The sequence below is a fragment of the Pleurodeles waltl genome, chromosome 4_1, assembly GCF_031143425.1.
Source record: "Pleurodeles waltl isolate 20211129_DDA chromosome 4_1, aPleWal1.hap1.20221129, whole genome shotgun sequence".
In the NCBI taxonomy this organism is placed as follows: domain Eukaryota; kingdom Metazoa; phylum Chordata; class Amphibia; order Caudata; family Salamandridae; genus Pleurodeles; species Pleurodeles waltl.
This window is the reverse complement of record NC_090442.1, coordinates 76,572,006-76,589,031: the sequence shown is the minus strand read 5'-3', so window position 1 is coordinate 76,589,031 and position 17,026 is coordinate 76,572,006. Positions and strand designations below refer to the sequence as shown.

General features: G+C 40.7%; 8 non-coding genes across 8 annotated transcripts; all 8 read left to right on the top strand.

Moving 5' to 3' along the window:
- The first annotated feature begins 265 nt into the window (after positions 1-265).
- On the top strand, positions 266-340 carry TRNAC-GCA (transfer RNA cysteine (anticodon GCA)). Its single transcript has one exon. It is a non-coding gene; the product is annotated as a tRNA-Cys (tRNA).
- A 2,090-nt stretch (positions 341-2,430) lies between these two features.
- TRNAC-GCA (transfer RNA cysteine (anticodon GCA)) lies at positions 2,431-2,502 on the top strand. Its single transcript has one exon. It is a non-coding gene; the product is annotated as a tRNA-Cys (tRNA).
- A 2,092-nt stretch (positions 2,503-4,594) lies between these two features.
- On the top strand, positions 4,595-4,666 carry TRNAC-GCA (transfer RNA cysteine (anticodon GCA)). Its single transcript has one exon. It is a non-coding gene; the product is annotated as a tRNA-Cys (tRNA).
- Positions 4,667-6,758: 2,092 nt separating this feature from the next.
- On the top strand, positions 6,759-6,830 carry TRNAC-GCA (transfer RNA cysteine (anticodon GCA)). Its single transcript has one exon. It is a non-coding gene; the product is annotated as a tRNA-Cys (tRNA).
- Positions 6,831-8,922: 2,092 nt separating this feature from the next.
- On the top strand, positions 8,923-8,994 carry TRNAC-GCA (transfer RNA cysteine (anticodon GCA)). Its single transcript has one exon. It is a non-coding gene; the product is annotated as a tRNA-Cys (tRNA).
- A 2,090-nt stretch (positions 8,995-11,084) lies between these two features.
- On the top strand, positions 11,085-11,159 carry TRNAC-GCA (transfer RNA cysteine (anticodon GCA)). The gene has a single exon. It is a non-coding gene; the product is annotated as a tRNA-Cys (tRNA).
- A 2,090-nt stretch (positions 11,160-13,249) lies between these two features.
- Positions 13,250-13,321, top strand: TRNAC-GCA (transfer RNA cysteine (anticodon GCA)). The gene has a single exon. It is a non-coding gene; the product is annotated as a tRNA-Cys (tRNA).
- A 2,092-nt stretch (positions 13,322-15,413) lies between these two features.
- Positions 15,414-15,485, top strand: TRNAC-GCA (transfer RNA cysteine (anticodon GCA)). Its single transcript has one exon. It is a non-coding gene; the product is annotated as a tRNA-Cys (tRNA).
- Positions 15,486-17,026: the final 1,541 nt, after the last annotated feature.

Here is a 17,026-nt window from a genome sequence, read left to right as displayed (position 1 = left end):
TAGTGAAGCAAGAGTAAGCTTGAGAGTGAATTGGCACCCTTGGCCTAGGACCTGCTGTCATGCTATGTATTTTGGTGTGAATAGTGAAGCATCAGGTGTGTTGAGTGTGTCCATCAGCTTGTAGCGAGGGGCATGAGTCAGGCTGTGTCCCAGACCCTGTGACTAATAAATCAGCAGGTGGTATAGAGAGCCTATAAAAGAGGAAGCCGTTCTGATGAGATCCACAGCAGCAGTTTCTAGTCCATCCACTTCTAGATAGTACAACAAGGGGGTATGCTCAGTGGTAGAGCATTTGACTGCAGATCAAGAGGTCTCTGGTTCAAATCCGGGTGCCCCCTTAATACTTTAAAGAAGCTGTCAATTTCTTTCTGTATCGCTTTTTTCAATTCTTGGGGATTTTTTGAAAGTATGTCACACTAAAACGACTAATTAAGCAAAATAGCTCAAAGTTTTATGTGCATCCTTATGACTCTTTTTGAAAATTAACAGTTTTCACACTCACACCCAGTAACTGCACCATGGATCAATCTGGGTGCCCCCTTCACACATGAAAGAAGCTTTCAATTTCTTTCTATATCACTTTCTACAATTCTTGGGGATTTATTGAAAGTATTTCACACTAAAACGACGATTTAAACAAAATAGCTCAAAGTTTTATGTGCATCCTTAAGACTGTTGTGCGAAAATTAACAGTTTTCACACTCACGCCCAGTAACTGCACCATGGATCAATTCGAGTAAAACAAGAGTTCGTACATTGGCACACAGGGACAAATTGAAATTTGTGTACACAGCATGATACTGTGTACTTTAATACATCTTTCTACATTCTGTAGTGTGCAGCACACAGATAATGTTTTACGGCATGGATTTATTAACAAGCATTGCTTCTAATAATTGAGCATATAGCAGAAATTGCAGGTGCCAAGAAAAAATACATAGGTAAACAAATCACGAGTTTCTAAATTCCACTGTATTTACCACAGCACAGCTGATTTGTTGTGCTTTAAGAAACACTGTGTGCCTGTACAGCAGCAAAGATGTGAGTGTGTGGACACTGTATGCCCGTAATGCTTTCACAAATGTCCTTATACTGTAACAGAAGTCTCTGCAGTTTTAGAACTGAGTTTGGACAGTAGCATGTGTGCTTACTGATAGTAATATGTGTAAGAAACAAATGCCTGCATGCTGTTACTTGTGTCTTTCTCCAGTAGCACACCTATTTACTGTAATTAGTATGTAAGGTAACGTCGGCTAGACAAAACTGGACCCAAATGCTGGTACACTGTGACTGGCCTGTGTACTGTTTCCAGTGTGTTTCACTGTTATCACGCCAGCTTACCGTTACTAGAATGTACAGTAAGACTGGTCCAATATGTATACCATATCAAATTGTTTTACCATAAAACAAAGATATAGCATTGTTAAAGACATTACCACGTGAGGGACACAGAAATTGCATTTTAAAAGACATCTATGTGAACTTGCATCGATTAGAAGAGATAGTGACTGTGTGAGAGTTGTATGGTACTGCTAACCAAAGCACTGTTAAAAAGAAGTCTTTCCTCACTAGAGTTGTGTTCTGTCAATGTCTGAGGCAGTGGATTTTTAAATGAGCTAGGAGGCTTAGACTGGCTGAGTCACTGACAGCTTTGCACACTTACTGCAGAGAGTGAGCAGACGAGAGACTAAGACTGAAATTTAGGGCACAGAGTGATTGCAGAAGAGAGTAAGACTCACTCTCACTTCCAGCATGGTGAGTAGACAAGAGAGTAAGCTAGTCCCACAGCTGGAATCCCAGAGTAGGTATAACTCAGTGCTAGTCAGAGTCCATGGTATTATAGGTGACGTCTGCACTCTACAGCCTGCTGCTCGCAGTAATAAGGTGTGTGTGAAGGCATATTTCAGGAAAAGAGGATGTGTATAGCTCAGCAGTAAAGTATGTGACTGCAGATCAAGAGGTCCCCAGTTCAAGTCTTGCTTCCCACTTCTCCTTTTAAGGAACAAAAAAAAAATTATCTGTTATTTATTTCAATTTCTGGAGATTTCTTGAAAGTATGTCACAGAAAAACCACTAATTAAAAAGAGTTTTAGGTTTTATCTGCGTCCGTAAGAGGGTTGTGTGAAAGGACCAGCAGCCGGTCTCCATAGCAGTCCCTGTGACTAGTGAAGCAAGAGTAAGCTTGAGAGTGAATTGGCACCCTTGGCCTAGGACCTGCTGTCATGCTATGTATTTTGGTGTGAATAGTGAAGCATCAGGTGTGTTGAGTGTGTCCATCAGCTTGTAGCCAGGGGCATGAGTCAGGCTGTGTCCCAGACCCTGTGACTAATAAATCAGCAGGTGGTATAGAGAGCCTATAAAAGAGGAAGCCGTTCTGATGAGATCCACAGCAGCAGTTTCTAGTCCATCCACTTCCAGATAGTACAACAAGGGGGTATAGCTCAGTGGTAGAGCATTTGACTGCAGATCAAGAGGTCCCTGGTTCAAATCCGGGTGCCCCCTTAATACTTTAAAGAAGCAGTCAATTTCTTTCTGTATCGCTTTTTTCAATTCTTGGGGATTTTTTGAAAGTATGTCACACTAAAACGACTAATTAAGCAAAATAGCTCAAAGTTTTATGTGCATCCTTATGACTCTTGTTGAAAATTAACAGTTTTCACACTCACACCCAGTAACTGCACCATGGATCAATCTGGGTGCCCCCTTCACACATGAAAGAAGCTTTCAATTTCTTTCTATATCACTTTCTACAATTCTTGGGGATTTATTGAAAGTATTTCACACTAAAACGACTATTTAAACAAAATAGCTCAAAGTTTTATGTGCATCCATAAGACTGTTGTGCGAAAATTAACAGTTTTCACACTCACGCCCAGTAATTGCACCATGGATCAATTCGAGTAAAACAAGAGTTCGTACATTGGCACACAGGGACAAATTGAAATTTGTGTACACAGCATGATACTGTGTACTTTAATACATCTTTCTACATTCTGTAGTGTGCAGCACACAGATAATGTTTTACGGCATGGATTTATTAACAAGCATTGCTTCTAATAATTGAGCATATAGCAGAAATTGCAGGTGCCAAGAAAAAATACATAGGTAAACAAATCACGAGTTTCTAAATTCCACTGTATTTACCACAGCACAGCTGATTTGTTGTGCTTTAAGAAACACTGTGTGCCTGTACAGCAGCAAAGATGTGAGTGTGTGGACACTGTATGCCCGTAATGCTTTCACAAATGTCCTTATACTGTAACAGAAGTCTCTGCAGTTTTAGAACTGAGTTTGGACAGTAGCATGTGTGCTTACTGATAGTAATATGTGTAAGAAACAAATGCCTGCATGCTGTTACTTGTGTCTTTCTCCAGTAGCACACCTATTTACTGTAATTAGTATGTAAGGTAACGTCGGCTAGACAAAACTGGACCCAAATGCTGGTACACTGTGACTGGCCTGTGTACTGTTTCCAGTGTGTTTCACTAGTATCACGCCAGCTTACCGTTACTAGAATGTACAGTAAGACTGGTCCAATATGTATACCATATCAAATTGTTTTACCATAAAACAAAGATATAGCATTGTTAAAGACATTACCACGTGAGGGACACAGAAATTGCATTTTAAAAGACATCGATGTGAACTTGCATCGATTAGAAGAGATAGTGACTGTGTGAGAGTTGTATGGTACTGCTAACCAAAGCACTGTTAAAAAGAAGTCTTTCCTCACTAGAGTTGTGTTCTGTCAATGTCTGAGGCAGTGGATTTTTAAATGAGCTAGGAGGCTTAGACTGGCTGAGTCACTGACAGCTTTGCACACTTACTGCAGAGAGTGAGCAGACGAGAGACTAAGACTGAAATTTAGGGCACAGAGTGATTGCAGAAGAGAGTAAGACTCACTCTCACTTCCAGCATGGTGAGTAGACAAGAGAGTAAGCTAGTCCCACAGCTGGAATCCCAGAGTAGGTATAACTCAGTGCTAGTCAGAGTCCATGGTATTATATGTGACGTCTGCACTCTACAGCCTGCTGCTCGCAGTAATAAGGTGTGTGTGAAGGCATATTTCAGGAAAAGAGGGTGTGTATAGCTCAGCAGTAAAGTATGTGACTGCAGATTAAGAGGTCCCCAGTTCAAGTCCTGCTTCCCACTTCTCCTTTTAAGGAACAAAAAAAAAATTATCTGTTACTTATTTCAATTTCTGGAGATTTCTTGAAAGTATGTCACAGAAAAACCACTAATTAAAAAGAGTTTTAGGTTTTATCTGCGTCCGTAAGAGGGTTGTGTGAAGGGACCAGCAGCCGGTCTCCATAGCAGTCCCTGTGACTAGTGAAGCAAGAGTAAGCCTGAGAGTAAATTGGCACCCTTGGCCTAGGACCTGCTGTCATGCTATGTATTTTGGTGTGAATAGTGAAGCATCAGGTGTGTTGAGTGTGTCCATCAGCTTGTAGCCAGGGGCATGAGTCAGGCTGTGTCCCAGACCCTGTGACTAATAAATCAGCAGGTGGTATAGAGAGCCTATAAAAGAGGAAGCCGTTCTGATGAGATCCACAGCAGCAGTTTCTAGTCCATCCACTTCCAGATAGTACAACAAGGGGGTATAGCTCAGTGGTAGAGCATTTGACTGCAGATCAAGAGGTCCCTGGTTCAAATCCGGGTGCCCCATTAATACATTAAAGAAGCTGTCAATTTCTTTCTGTATCGCTTTTTTCAATTCTTGGGGATTTTTTGAAAGTATGTCACACTAAAACGACTAATTAAGCAAAATAGCTCAAACTTTTATGTGCATCCTTATGACTCTTGTTGAAAATTAACAGTTTTCACACTCACACCCAGTAACTGCACCATGGATCAATCTGGGTGGCCCCTTCACACATGAAAGAAGCTTTCAATTTCTTTCTATATCACTTTCTACAATTCTTGGGGATTTATTGAAAGTATTTCACACTAAAACGACTATTTAAACAAAATAGCTCAAAGTTTTATGTGCATCCTTAAGACTGTTGTGCGAAAATTAACAGTTTTCACACTCACGCCCAGTAACTGCACCATGGATCAATTCGAGTAAAACAAGAGTTCGTACATTGGCACACAGGGACAAATTGAAATTTGTGTACACAGCATGATACTGTGTACTTTAATACATCTTTCTACATTCTGTAGTGTGCAGCACACAGATAATGTTTTACGGCATGGATTTATTAACAAGCATTGCTTCTAATAATTGAGCATATAGCAGAAATTGCAGGTGCAAAGAAAAAATACATAGGTAAACAAATCACGAGTTTCTAAATTCCACTGTATTTACCACAGCACAGCTGATTTGTTGTGCTTTAAGAAACACTGTGTGCCTGTACAGCAGCAAAGATGTGAGTGTGTGGACACTGTATGCCCGTAATGCTTTCACAAATGTCCTTATACTGTAACAGAAGTCTCTGCAGTTTTAGAACTGAGTTTGGACAGTAGCATGTGTGCTTACTGATAGTAATATGTGTAAGAAACAAATGCCTGCATGCTGTTACTTGTGTCTTTCTCCAGTAGCACACCTATTTACTGTAATTAGTATGTAAGGTAACGTCGGCTAGACAAAACTGGACCCAAATGCTGGTACACTGTGACTGGCCTGTGTACTGTTTCCAGTGTGTTTCACTAGTATCACGCCAGCTTACCGTTACTAGAATGTACAGTAAGACTGGTCCAATATGTATACCATATCAAATTGTTTTACCATAAAACAAAGATATAGCATCGTTAAAGACATTACCACGTGAGGGACACAGAAATTGCATTTTAAAAGACATCTATGTGAACTTGCATCGATTAGAAGAGATAGTGACTGTGTGAGAGTTGTATGGTACTGCTAACCAAAGCACTGTTAAAAAGAAGTCTTTCCTCACTAGAGTTGTGTTCTGTCAATGTCTGAGGCAGTGGATTTTTAAATGAGCTAGGAGGCTTAGACTGGCTGAGTCACTGACAGCTTTGCACACTTACTGCAGAGAGTGAGCAGATGAGAGACTAAGACTGAAATTTAGGGCACAGAGTGATTGCAGAAGAGAGTAAGACTCACTCTCACTTCCAGCATGGTGAGTAGACAAGAGAGTAAGCTAGTCCCACAGCTGGAATCCCAGAGTAGGTATAACTCAGTGCTAGTCAGAGTCCATGGTATTATATGTGACGTCTGCACTCTACAGCCTGCTGCTCGCAGTAATAAGGTGTGTGTGAAGGCATATTTCAGGAAAAGAGGATGTGTATAGCTCAGCAGTAAAGTATATGACTGCAGATCAAGAGGTCCCCAGTTCAAGTCTTGCTTCCCACTTCTCCTTTTAAGGAACAAAAAAAAAATTCTCTGTTACTTATTTCAATTTCTGGAGATTTCTTGAAAGTATGTCACAGAAAAACCACTAATTAAAAAGAGTTTTAGGTTTTATCTGCGTCCGTAAGAGGGTTGTGTGAAAGGACCAGCAGCCGGTCTCCATAGCAGTCCCTGTGACTAGTGAAGCAAGAGTAAGCTTGAGAGTGAATTGGCACCCTTGGCCTAGGACCTGCTGTCATGCTATGTATTTTGGTGTGAATAGTGAAGCATCAGGTGTGTTGAGTGTGTCCATCAGCTTGTAGCCAGGGGCATGAGTCAGGCTGTGTCCCAGACCCTGTGACTAATAAATCAGCAGGTGGTATAGAGAGCCTATAAAAGAGGAAGCCGTTCTGATGAGATCCACAGCAGCAGTTTCTAGTCCATCCACTTCCAGATAGTACAACAAGGGGGTATAGCTCAGTGGTAGAGCATTTGACTGCAGATCAAGAGGTCTCTGGTTCAAATCCGGGTGCCCCCTTAATACTTTAAAGAAGCTGTCAATTTCTTTCTGTATCGCTTTTTTCAATTCTTGGGGATTTTTTGAAAGTATGTCACACTAAAACGACTTATTAAGCAAAATAGCTCAAAGTTTTATGTGCATCCTTATGACTCTTTTTGAAAATTAACAGTTTTCACACTCACACCCAGTAACTGCACCATGGATCAATCTGGGTGCCCCCTTCACACATGAAAGAAGCTTTCAATTTCTTTCTATATCACTTTCTACAATTCTTGGGGATTTATTGAAAGTATTTCACACTAAAACGACGATTTAAACAAAATAGCTCAAAGTTTTATGTGCATCCTTAAGACTGTTGTGCGAAAATTAACAGTTTTCACACTCACGCCCAGTAACTGCACCATGGATCAATTCGAGTAAAACAAGAGTTCGTACATTGGCACACAGGGACAAATTGAAATTTGTGTACACAGCATGATACTGTGTACTTTAATACATCTTTCTACATTCTGTAGTGTGCAGCACACAGATAATGTTTTACGGCATGGATTTATTAACAAGCATTGCTTCTAATAATTGAGCATATAGCAGAAATTGCAGGTGCAAAGAAAAAATACATAGGTAAACAAATCACGAGTTTCTAAATTCCACTGTATTTACCACAGCACAGCTGATTTGTTGTGCTTTAAGAAACACTGTGTGCCTGTACAGCAGCAAAGATGTGAGTGTGTGGACACTGTATGCCCGTAATGCTTTCACAAATGTCCTTATACTGTAACAGAAGTCTCTGCAGTTTTAGAACTGAGTTTGGACAGTAGCATGTGTGCTTACTGATAGTAATATGTGTAAGAAACAAATGCCTGCATGCTGTTACTTGTGTCTTTCTCCAGTAGCACACCTATTTACTGTAATTAGTATGTAAGGTAACGTCGGCTAGACAAAACTGGACCCAAATGCTGGTACACTGTGACTGGCCTGTGTACTGTTTCCAGTGTGTTTCACTAGTATCACGCCAGCTTACCGTTACTAGAATGTACAGTAAGACTGGTCCAATATGTATACCATATCAAATTGTTTTACCATAAAACAAAGATATAGCATTGTTAAAGACATTACCACGTGAGGGACACAGAAATTGCATTTTAAAAGACATCTATGTGAACTTGCATCGATTAGAAGAGATAGTGACTGTGTGAGAGTTGTATGGTACTGCTAACCAAAGCACTGTTAAAAAGAAGTCTTTCCTCACTAGAGTTGTGTTCTGTCAATGTCTGAGGCAGTGGATTTTTAAATGAGCTAGGAGGCTTAGACTGGCTGAGTCACTGACAGCTTTGCACACTTACTGCAGAGAGTGAGCAGACGAGAGACTAAGACTGAAATTTAGGGCACAGAGTGATTGCAGAAGAGAGTAAGACTCACTCTCACTTCCAGCATGGTGAGTAGACAAGAGAGTAAGCTAGTCCCACAGCTGGAATCCCAGAGTAGGTATAACTCAGTGCTAGTCAGAGTCCATGGTATTATATGTGACGTCTGCACTCTGCAGCCTGCTGCTCGCAGTAATAAGGTGTGTGTGAAGGCATATTTCAGGAAAAGAGGGTGTGTATAGCTCAGCAGTAAAGTATGTGACTGCAGATTAAGAGGTCCCCAGTTCAAGTCTTGCTTCCCACTTCTCCTTTTAAGGAACAAAAAAAAAATTATCTGTTACTTATTTCAATTTCTGGAGATTTCTTGAAAGTATGTCACAGAAAAACCACTAATTAAAAAGAGTTTTAGGTTTTATCTGCGTCCGTAAGAGGGTTGTGTGAAGGGACCAGCAGCCGGTCTCCATAGCAGTCCCTGTGACTAGTGAAGCAAGAGTAAGCCTGAGAGTAAATTGGCTCCCTTGGCCTAGGACCTGCTGTCATGCTATGTATTTTGGTGTGAATAGTGAAGCATCAGGTGTGTTGAGTGTGTCCATCAGCTTGTAGCCAGGGGCATGAGTCAGGCTGTGTCCCAGACCCTGTGACTAATAAATCAGCAGGTGGTATAGAGAGCCTATAAAAGAGGAAGCCGTTCTGATGAGATCCACAGCAGCAGTTTCTAGTCCATCCACTTCCAGATAGTACAACAAGGGGGTATAGCTCAGTGGTAGAGCATTTGACTGCAGATCAAGAGGTCCCTGGTTCAAATCCGGGTGCCCCCTTAATACATTAAAGAAGCTGTCAATTTCTTTCTGTATCGCTTTTTTCAATTCTTGGGGATTTTTTGAAAGTATGTCACACTAAAACGACTAATTAAGCAAAATAGCTCAAAGTTTTATGTGCATCCTTATGACTCTTGTTGAAAATTAACAGTTTTCACACTCACACCCAGTAACTGCACCATGGATCAATCTGGGTGGCCCCTTCACACATGAAAGAAGCTTTCAATTTCTTTCTATATCACTTTCTACAATTCTTGGGGATTTATTGAAAGTATTTCACACTAAAACGACGATTTAAACAAAATAGCTCAAAGTTTTATGTGCATCCTTAAGACTGTTGTGCGAAAATTAACAGTTTTCACACTCACGCCCAGTAACTGCACCATGGATCAATTCGAGTAAAACAAGAGTTCGTACATTGGCACACAGGGACAAATTGAAATTTGTGTACACAGCATGATACTGTGTACTTTAATACATCTTTCTACATTCTGTAGTGTGCAGCACACAGATAATGTTTTACGGCATGGATTTATTAACAAGCATTGCTTCTAATAATTGAGCATATAGCAGAAATTGCAGGTGCAAAGAAAAAATACATAGGTAAACAAATCACGAGTTTCTAAATTCCACTGTATTTACCACAGCACAGCTGATTTGTTGTGCTTTAAGAAACACTGTGTGCCTGTACAGCAGCAAAGATGTGAGTGTGTGGACACTGTATGCCCGTAATGCTTTCACAAATGTCCTTATACTGTAACAGAAGTCTCTGCAGTTTTAGAACTGAGTTTGGACAGTAGCATGTGTGCTTACTGATAGTAATATGTGTAAGAAACAAATGCCTGCATGCTGTTACTTGTGTCTTTCTCCAGTAGCACACCTATTTACTGTAATTAGTATGTAAGGTAACGTCGGCTAGACAAAACTGGACCCAAATGCTGGTACACTGTGACTGGCCTGTGTACTGTTTCCAGTGTGTTTCACTAGTATCACGCCAGCTTACCGTTACTAGAATGTACAGTAAGACTGGTCCAATATGTATACCATATCAAATTGTTTTACCATAAAACAAAGATATAGCATCGTTAAAGACATTACCACATGAGGGACACAGAAATTGCATTTTAAAAGACATCTATGTGAACTTGCATCGATTAGAAGAGATAGTGACTGTGTGAGAGTTGTATGATACTGCTAACCAAAGCACTGTTAAAAAGAAGTCTTTCCTCACTAGAGTTGTGTTCTGTCAAAGTCTGAGGCAGTGGATTTTTAAATGAGCTAGGAGGCTTAGACTGGCTGAGTCACTGACAGCTTTGCACACTTACAGCAGAGAGTGAGCAGACGAGAGACTAAGACTGAAATTTAGGGCACAGAGTGATTGCAGAAGAGAGTAAGACTCACTCTCACTTCCAGCATGGTGAGTAGACAAGAGAGTAAGCTAGTCCCACAGCTGGAATCCCAGAGTAGGTATAACTCAGTGCTAGTCAGAGTCCATGGTATTACATGTGACGTCTGCACTCTACAGCCTGCTGCTCGCAGTAATAAGGTGTGTGTGAAGGCATATTTCAGGAAAAGAGGATGTGTATAGCTCAGCAGTAAAGTATGTGACTGCAGATCAAGAGGTCCCCAGCTCAAGTCCTGCTTCCCACTTCTCCTTTTAAGGAACAAAAAAAAAATTCTCTGTTACTTATTTCAATTTCTGGAGATTTCTTGAAAGTATGTCACAGAAAAACCACTAATTAAAAAGAGTTTTAGGTTTTATATGCGTCCGTAAGAGGGTTGTGTGAAAGGACCAGCAGCCGGTCTCCATAGCAGTCCCTGTGACTAGTGAAGCAAGAGTAAGCTTGAGAGTGAATTGGCACCCTTGGCCTAGGACCTGCTGTCATGCTATGTATTTTGGTGTGAATAGTGAAGCATCAGGTGTGTTGAGTGTGTCCATCAGCTTGTAGCGAGGGGCATGAGTCAGGCTGTGTCCCAGACCCTGTGACTAATAAATCAGCAGGTGGTATAGAGAGCCTATAAAAGAGGAAGCCGTTCTGATGAGATCCACAGCAGCAGTTTCTAGTCCATCCACTTCTAGATAGTACAACAAGGGGGTATGCTCAGTGGTAGAGCATTTGACTGCAGATCAAGAGGTCTCTGGTTCAAATCCGGGTGCCCCCTTAATACTTTAAAGAAGCTGTCAATTTCTTTCTGTATCGCTTTTTTCAATTCTTGGGGATTTTTTGAAAGTATGTCACACTAAAACGACTAATTAAGCAAAATAGCTCAAAGTTTTATGTGCATCCTTATGACTCTTTTTGAAAATTAACAGTTTTCACACTCACACCCAGTAACTGCACCATGGATCAATCTGGGTGCCCCCTTCACACATGAAAGAAGCTTTCAATTTCTTTCTATATCACTTTCTACAATTCTTGGGGATTTATTGAAAGTATTTCACACTAAAACGACGATTTAAACAAAATAGCTCAAAGTTTTATGTGCATCCTTAAGACTGTTGTGCGAAAATTAACAGTTTTCACACTCACGCCCAGTAACTGCACCATGGATCAATTCGAGTAAAACAAGAGTTCGTACATTGGCACACAGGGACAAATTGAAATTTGTGTACACAGCATGATACTGTGTACTTTAATACATCTTTCTACATTCTGTAGTGTGCAGCACACAGATAATGTTTTACGGCATGGATTTATTAACAAGCATTGCTTCTAATAATTGAGCATATAGCAGAAATTGCAGGTGCCAAGAAAAAATACATAGGTAAACAAATCACGAGTTTCTAAATTCCACTGTATTTACCACAGCACAGCTGATTTGTTGTGCTTTAAGAAACACTGTGTGCCTGTACAGCAGCAAAGATGTGAGTGTGTGGACACTGTATGCCCGTAATGCTTTCACAAATGTCCTTATACTGTAACAGAAGTCTCTGCAGTTTTAGAACTGAGTTTGGACAGTAGCATGTGTGCTTACTGATAGTAATATGTGTAAGAAACAAATGCCTGCATGCTGTTACTTGTGTCTTTCTCCAGTAGCACACCTATTTACTGTAATTAGTATGTAAGGTAACGTCGGCTAGACAAAACTGGACCCAAATGCTGGTACACTGTGACTGGCCTGTGTACTGTTTCCAGTGTGTTTCACTGTTATCACGCCAGCTTACCGTTACTAGAATGTACAGTAAGACTGGTCCAATATGTATACCATATCAAATTGTTTTACCATAAAACAAAGATATAGCATTGTTAAAGACATTACCACGTGAGGGACACAGAAATTGCATTTTAAAAGACATCTATGTGAACTTGCATCGATTAGAAGAGATAGTGACTGTGTGAGAGTTGTATGGTACTGCTAACCAAAGCACTGTTAAAAAGAAGTCTTTCCTCACTAGAGTTGTGTTCTGTCAATGTCTGAGGCAGTGGATTTTTAAATGAGCTAGGAGGCTTAGACTGGCTGAGTCACTGACAGCTTTGCACACTTACTGCAGAGAGTGAGCAGACGAGAGACTAAGACTGAAATTTAGGGCACAGAGTGATTGCAGAAGAGAGTAAGACTCACTCTCACTTCCAGCATGGTGAGTAGACAAGAGAGTAAGCTAGTCCCACAGCTGGAATCCCAGAGTAGGTATAACTCAGTGCTAGTCAGAGTCCATGGTATTATAGGTGACGTCTGCACTCTACAGCCTGCTGCTCGCAGTAATAAGGTGTGTGTGAAGGCATATTTCAGGAAAAGAGGATGTGTATAGCTCAGCAGTAAAGTATGTGACTGCAGATCAAGAGGTCCCCAGTTCAAGTCTTGCTTCCCACTTCTCCTTTTAAGGAACAAAAAAAAAATTATCTGTTATTTATTTCAATTTCTGGAGATTTCTTGAAAGTATGTCACAGAAAAACCACTAATTAAAAAGAGTTTTAGGTTTTATCTGCGTCCGTAAGAGGGTTGTGTGAAAGGACCAGCAGCCGGTCTCCATAGCAGTCCCTGTGACTAGTGAAGCAAGAGTAAGCTTGAGAGTGAATTGGCACCCTTGGCCTAGGACCTGCTGTCATGCTATGTATTTTGGTGTGAATAGTGAAGCATCAGGTGTGTTGAGTGTGTCCATCAGCTTGTAGCCAGGGGCATGAGTCAGGCTGTGTCCCAGACCCTGTGACTAATAAATCAGCAGGTGGTATAGAGAGCCTATAAAAGAGGAAGCCGTTCTGATGAGATCCACAGCAGCAGTTTCTAGTCCATCCACTTCCAGATAGTACAACAAGGGGGTATAGCTCAGTGGTAGAGCATTTGACTGCAGATCAAGAGGTCCCTGGTTCAAATCCGGGTGCCCCCTTAATACTTTAAAGAAGCAGTCAATTTCTTTCTGTATCGCTTTTTTCAATTCTTGGGGATTTTTTGAAAGTATGTCACACTAAAACGACTAATTAAGCAAAATAGCTCAAAGTTTTATGTGCATCCTTATGACTCTTGTTGAAAATTAACAGTTTTCACACTCACACCCAGTAACTGCACCATGGATCAATCTGGGTGCCCCCTTCACACATGAAAGAAGCTTTCAATTTCTTTCTATATCACTTTCTACAATTCTTGGGGATTTATTGAAAGTATTTCACACTAAAACGACTATTTAAACAAAATAGCTCAAAGTTTTATGTGCATCCATAAGACTGTTGTGCGAAAATTAACAGTTTTCACACTCACGCCCAGTAATTGCACCATGGATCAATTCGAGTAAAACAAGAGTTCGTACATTGGCACACAGGGACAAATTGAAATTTGTGTACACAGCATGATACTGTGTACTTTAATACATCTTTCTACATTCTGTAGTGTGCAGCACACAGATAATGTTTTACGGCATGGATTTATTAACAAGCATTGCTTCTAATAATTGAGCATATAGCAGAAATTGCAGGTGCCAAGAAAAAATACATAGGTAAACAAATCACGAGTTTCTAAATTCCACTGTATTTACCACAGCACAGCTGATTTGTTGTGCTTTAAGAAACACTGTGTGCCTGTACAGCAGCAAAGATGTGAGTGTGTGGACACTGTATGCCCGTAATGCTTTCACAAATGTCCTTATACTGTAACAGAAGTCTCTGCAGTTTTAGAACTGAGTTTGGACAGTAGCATGTGTGCTTACTGATAGTAATATGTGTAAGAAACAAATGCCTGCATGCTGTTACTTGTGTCTTTCTCCAGTAGCACACCTATTTACTGTAATTAGTATGTAAGGTAACGTCGGCTAGACAAAACTGGACCCAAATGCTGGTACACTGTGACTGGCCTGTGTACTGTTTCCAGTGTGTTTCACTAGTATCACGCCAGCTTACCGTTACTAGAATGTACAGTAAGACTGGTCCGATATGTATACCATATCAAATTGTTTTACCATAAAACAAAGATATAGCATTGTTAAAGACATTACCACGTGAGGGACACAGAAATTGCATTTTAAAAGACATCGATGTGAACTTGCATCGATTAGAAGAGATAGTGACTGTGTGAGAGTTGTATGGTACTGCTAACCAAAGCACTGTTAAAAAGAAGTCTTTCCTCACTAGAGTTGTGTTCTGTCAATGTCTGAGGCAGTGGATTTTTAAATGAGCTAGGAGGCTTAGACTGGCTGAGTCACTGACAGCTTTGCACACTTACTGCAGAGAGTGAGCAGACGAGAGACTAAGACTGAAATTTAGGGCACAGAGTGATTGCAGAAGAGAGTAAGACTCACTCTCACTTCCAGCATGGTGAGTAGACAAGAGAGTAAGCTAGTCCCACAGCTGGAATCCCAGAGTAGGTATAACTCAGTGCTAGTCAGAGTCCATGGTATTATATGTGACGTCTGCACTCTACAGCCTGCTGCTCGCAGTAATAAGGTGTGTGTGAAGGCATATTTCAGGAAAAGAGGGTGTGTATAGCTCAGCAGTAAAGTATGTGACTGCAGATTAAGAGGTCCCCAGTTCAAGTCCTGCTTCCCACTTCTCCTTTTAAGGAACAAAAAAAAAATTATCTGTTACTTATTTCAATTTCTGGAGATTTCTTGAAAGTATGTCACAGAAAAACCACTAATTAAAAAGAGTTTTAGGTTTTATCTGCGTCCGTAAGAGGGTTGTGTGAAGGGACCAGCAGCCGGTCTCCATAGCAGTCCCTGTGACTAGTGAAGCAAGAGTAAGCCTGAGAGTAAATTGGCACCCTTGGCCTAGGACCTGCTGTCATGCTATGTATTTTGGTGTGAATAGTGAAGCATCAGGTGTGTTGAGTGTGTCCATCAGCTTGTAGCCAGGGGCATGAGTCAGGCTGTGTCCCAGACCCTGTGACTAATAAATCAGCAGGTGGTATAGAGAGCCTATAAAAGAGGAAGCCGTTCTGATGAGATCCACAGCAGCAGTTTCTAGTCCATCCACTTCCAGATAGTACAACAAGGGGGTATAGCTCAGTGGTAGAGCATTTGACTGCAGATCAAGAGGTCCCTGGTTCAAATCCGGGTGCCCCATTAATACATTAAAGAAGCTGTCAATTTCTTTCTGTATCGCTTTTTTCAATTCTTGGGGATTTTTTGAAAGTATGTCACACTAAAACGACTAATTAAGCAAAATAGCTCAAACTTTTATGTGCATCCTTATGACTCTTGTTGAAAATTAACAGTTTTCACACTCACACCCAGTAACTGCACCATGGATCAATCTGGGTGGCCCCTTCACACATGAAAGAAGCTTTCAATTTCTTTCTATATCACTTTCTACAATTCTTGGGGATTTATTGAAAGTATTTCACACTAAAACGACTATTTAAACAAAATAGCTCAAAGTTTTATGTGCATCCTTAAGACTGTTGTGCGAAAATTAACAGTTTTCACACTCACGCCCAGTAACTGCACCATGGATCAATTCGAGTAAAACAAGAGTTCGTACATTGGCACACAGGGACAAATTGAAATTTGTGTACACAGCATGATACTGTGTACTTTAATACATCTTTCTACATTCTGTAGTGTGCAGCACACAGATAATGTTTTACGGCATGGATTTATTAACAAGCATTGCTTCTAATAATTGAGCATATAGCAGAAATTGCAGGTGCAAAGAAAAAATACATAGGTAAACAAATCACGAGTTTCTAAATTCCACTGTATTTACCACAGCACAGCTGATTTGTTGTGCTTTAAGAAACACTGTGTGCCTGTACAGCAGCAAAGATGTGAGTGTGTGGACACTGTATGCCCGTAATGCTTTCACAAATGTCCTTATACTGTAACAGAAGTCTCTGCAGTTTTAGAACTGAGTTTGGACAGTAGCATGTGTGCTTACTGATAGTAATATGTGTAAGAAACAAATGCCTGCATGCTGTTACTTGTGTCTTTCTCCAGTAGCACACCTATTTACTGTAATTAGTATGTAAGGTAACGTCGGCTAGACAAAACTGGACCCAAATGCTGGTACACTGTGACTGGCCTGTGTACTGTTTCCAGTGTGTTTCACTAGTATCACGCCAGCTTACCGTTACTAGAATGTACAGTAAGACTGGTCCAATATGTATACCATATCAAATTGTTTTACCATAAAACAAAGATATAGCATCGTTAAAGACATTACCACATGAGGGACACAGAAATTGCATTTTAAAAGACATCTATGTGAACTTGCATCGATTAGAAGAGATAGTGACTGTGTGAGAGTTGTATGGTACTGCTAACCAAAGCACTGTTAAAAAGAAGTCTTTCCTCACTAGAGTTGTGTTCTGTCAATGTCTGAGGCAGTGGATTTTTAAATGAGCTAGGAGGCTTAGACTGGCTGAGTCACTGACAGCTTTGCACACTTACTGCAGAGAGTGAGCAGATGAGAGACTAAGACTGAAATTTAGGGCACAGAGTGATTGCAGAAGAGAGTAAGACTCACTCTCACTTCCAGCATGGTGAGTAGACAAGAGAGTAAGCTAGTCCCACAGCTGGAATCCCAGAGTAGGTATAACTCAGTGCTAGTCAGAGTCCATGGTATTATATGTGACGTCTGCACTCTACAGCCTGCTGCTCGCAGTA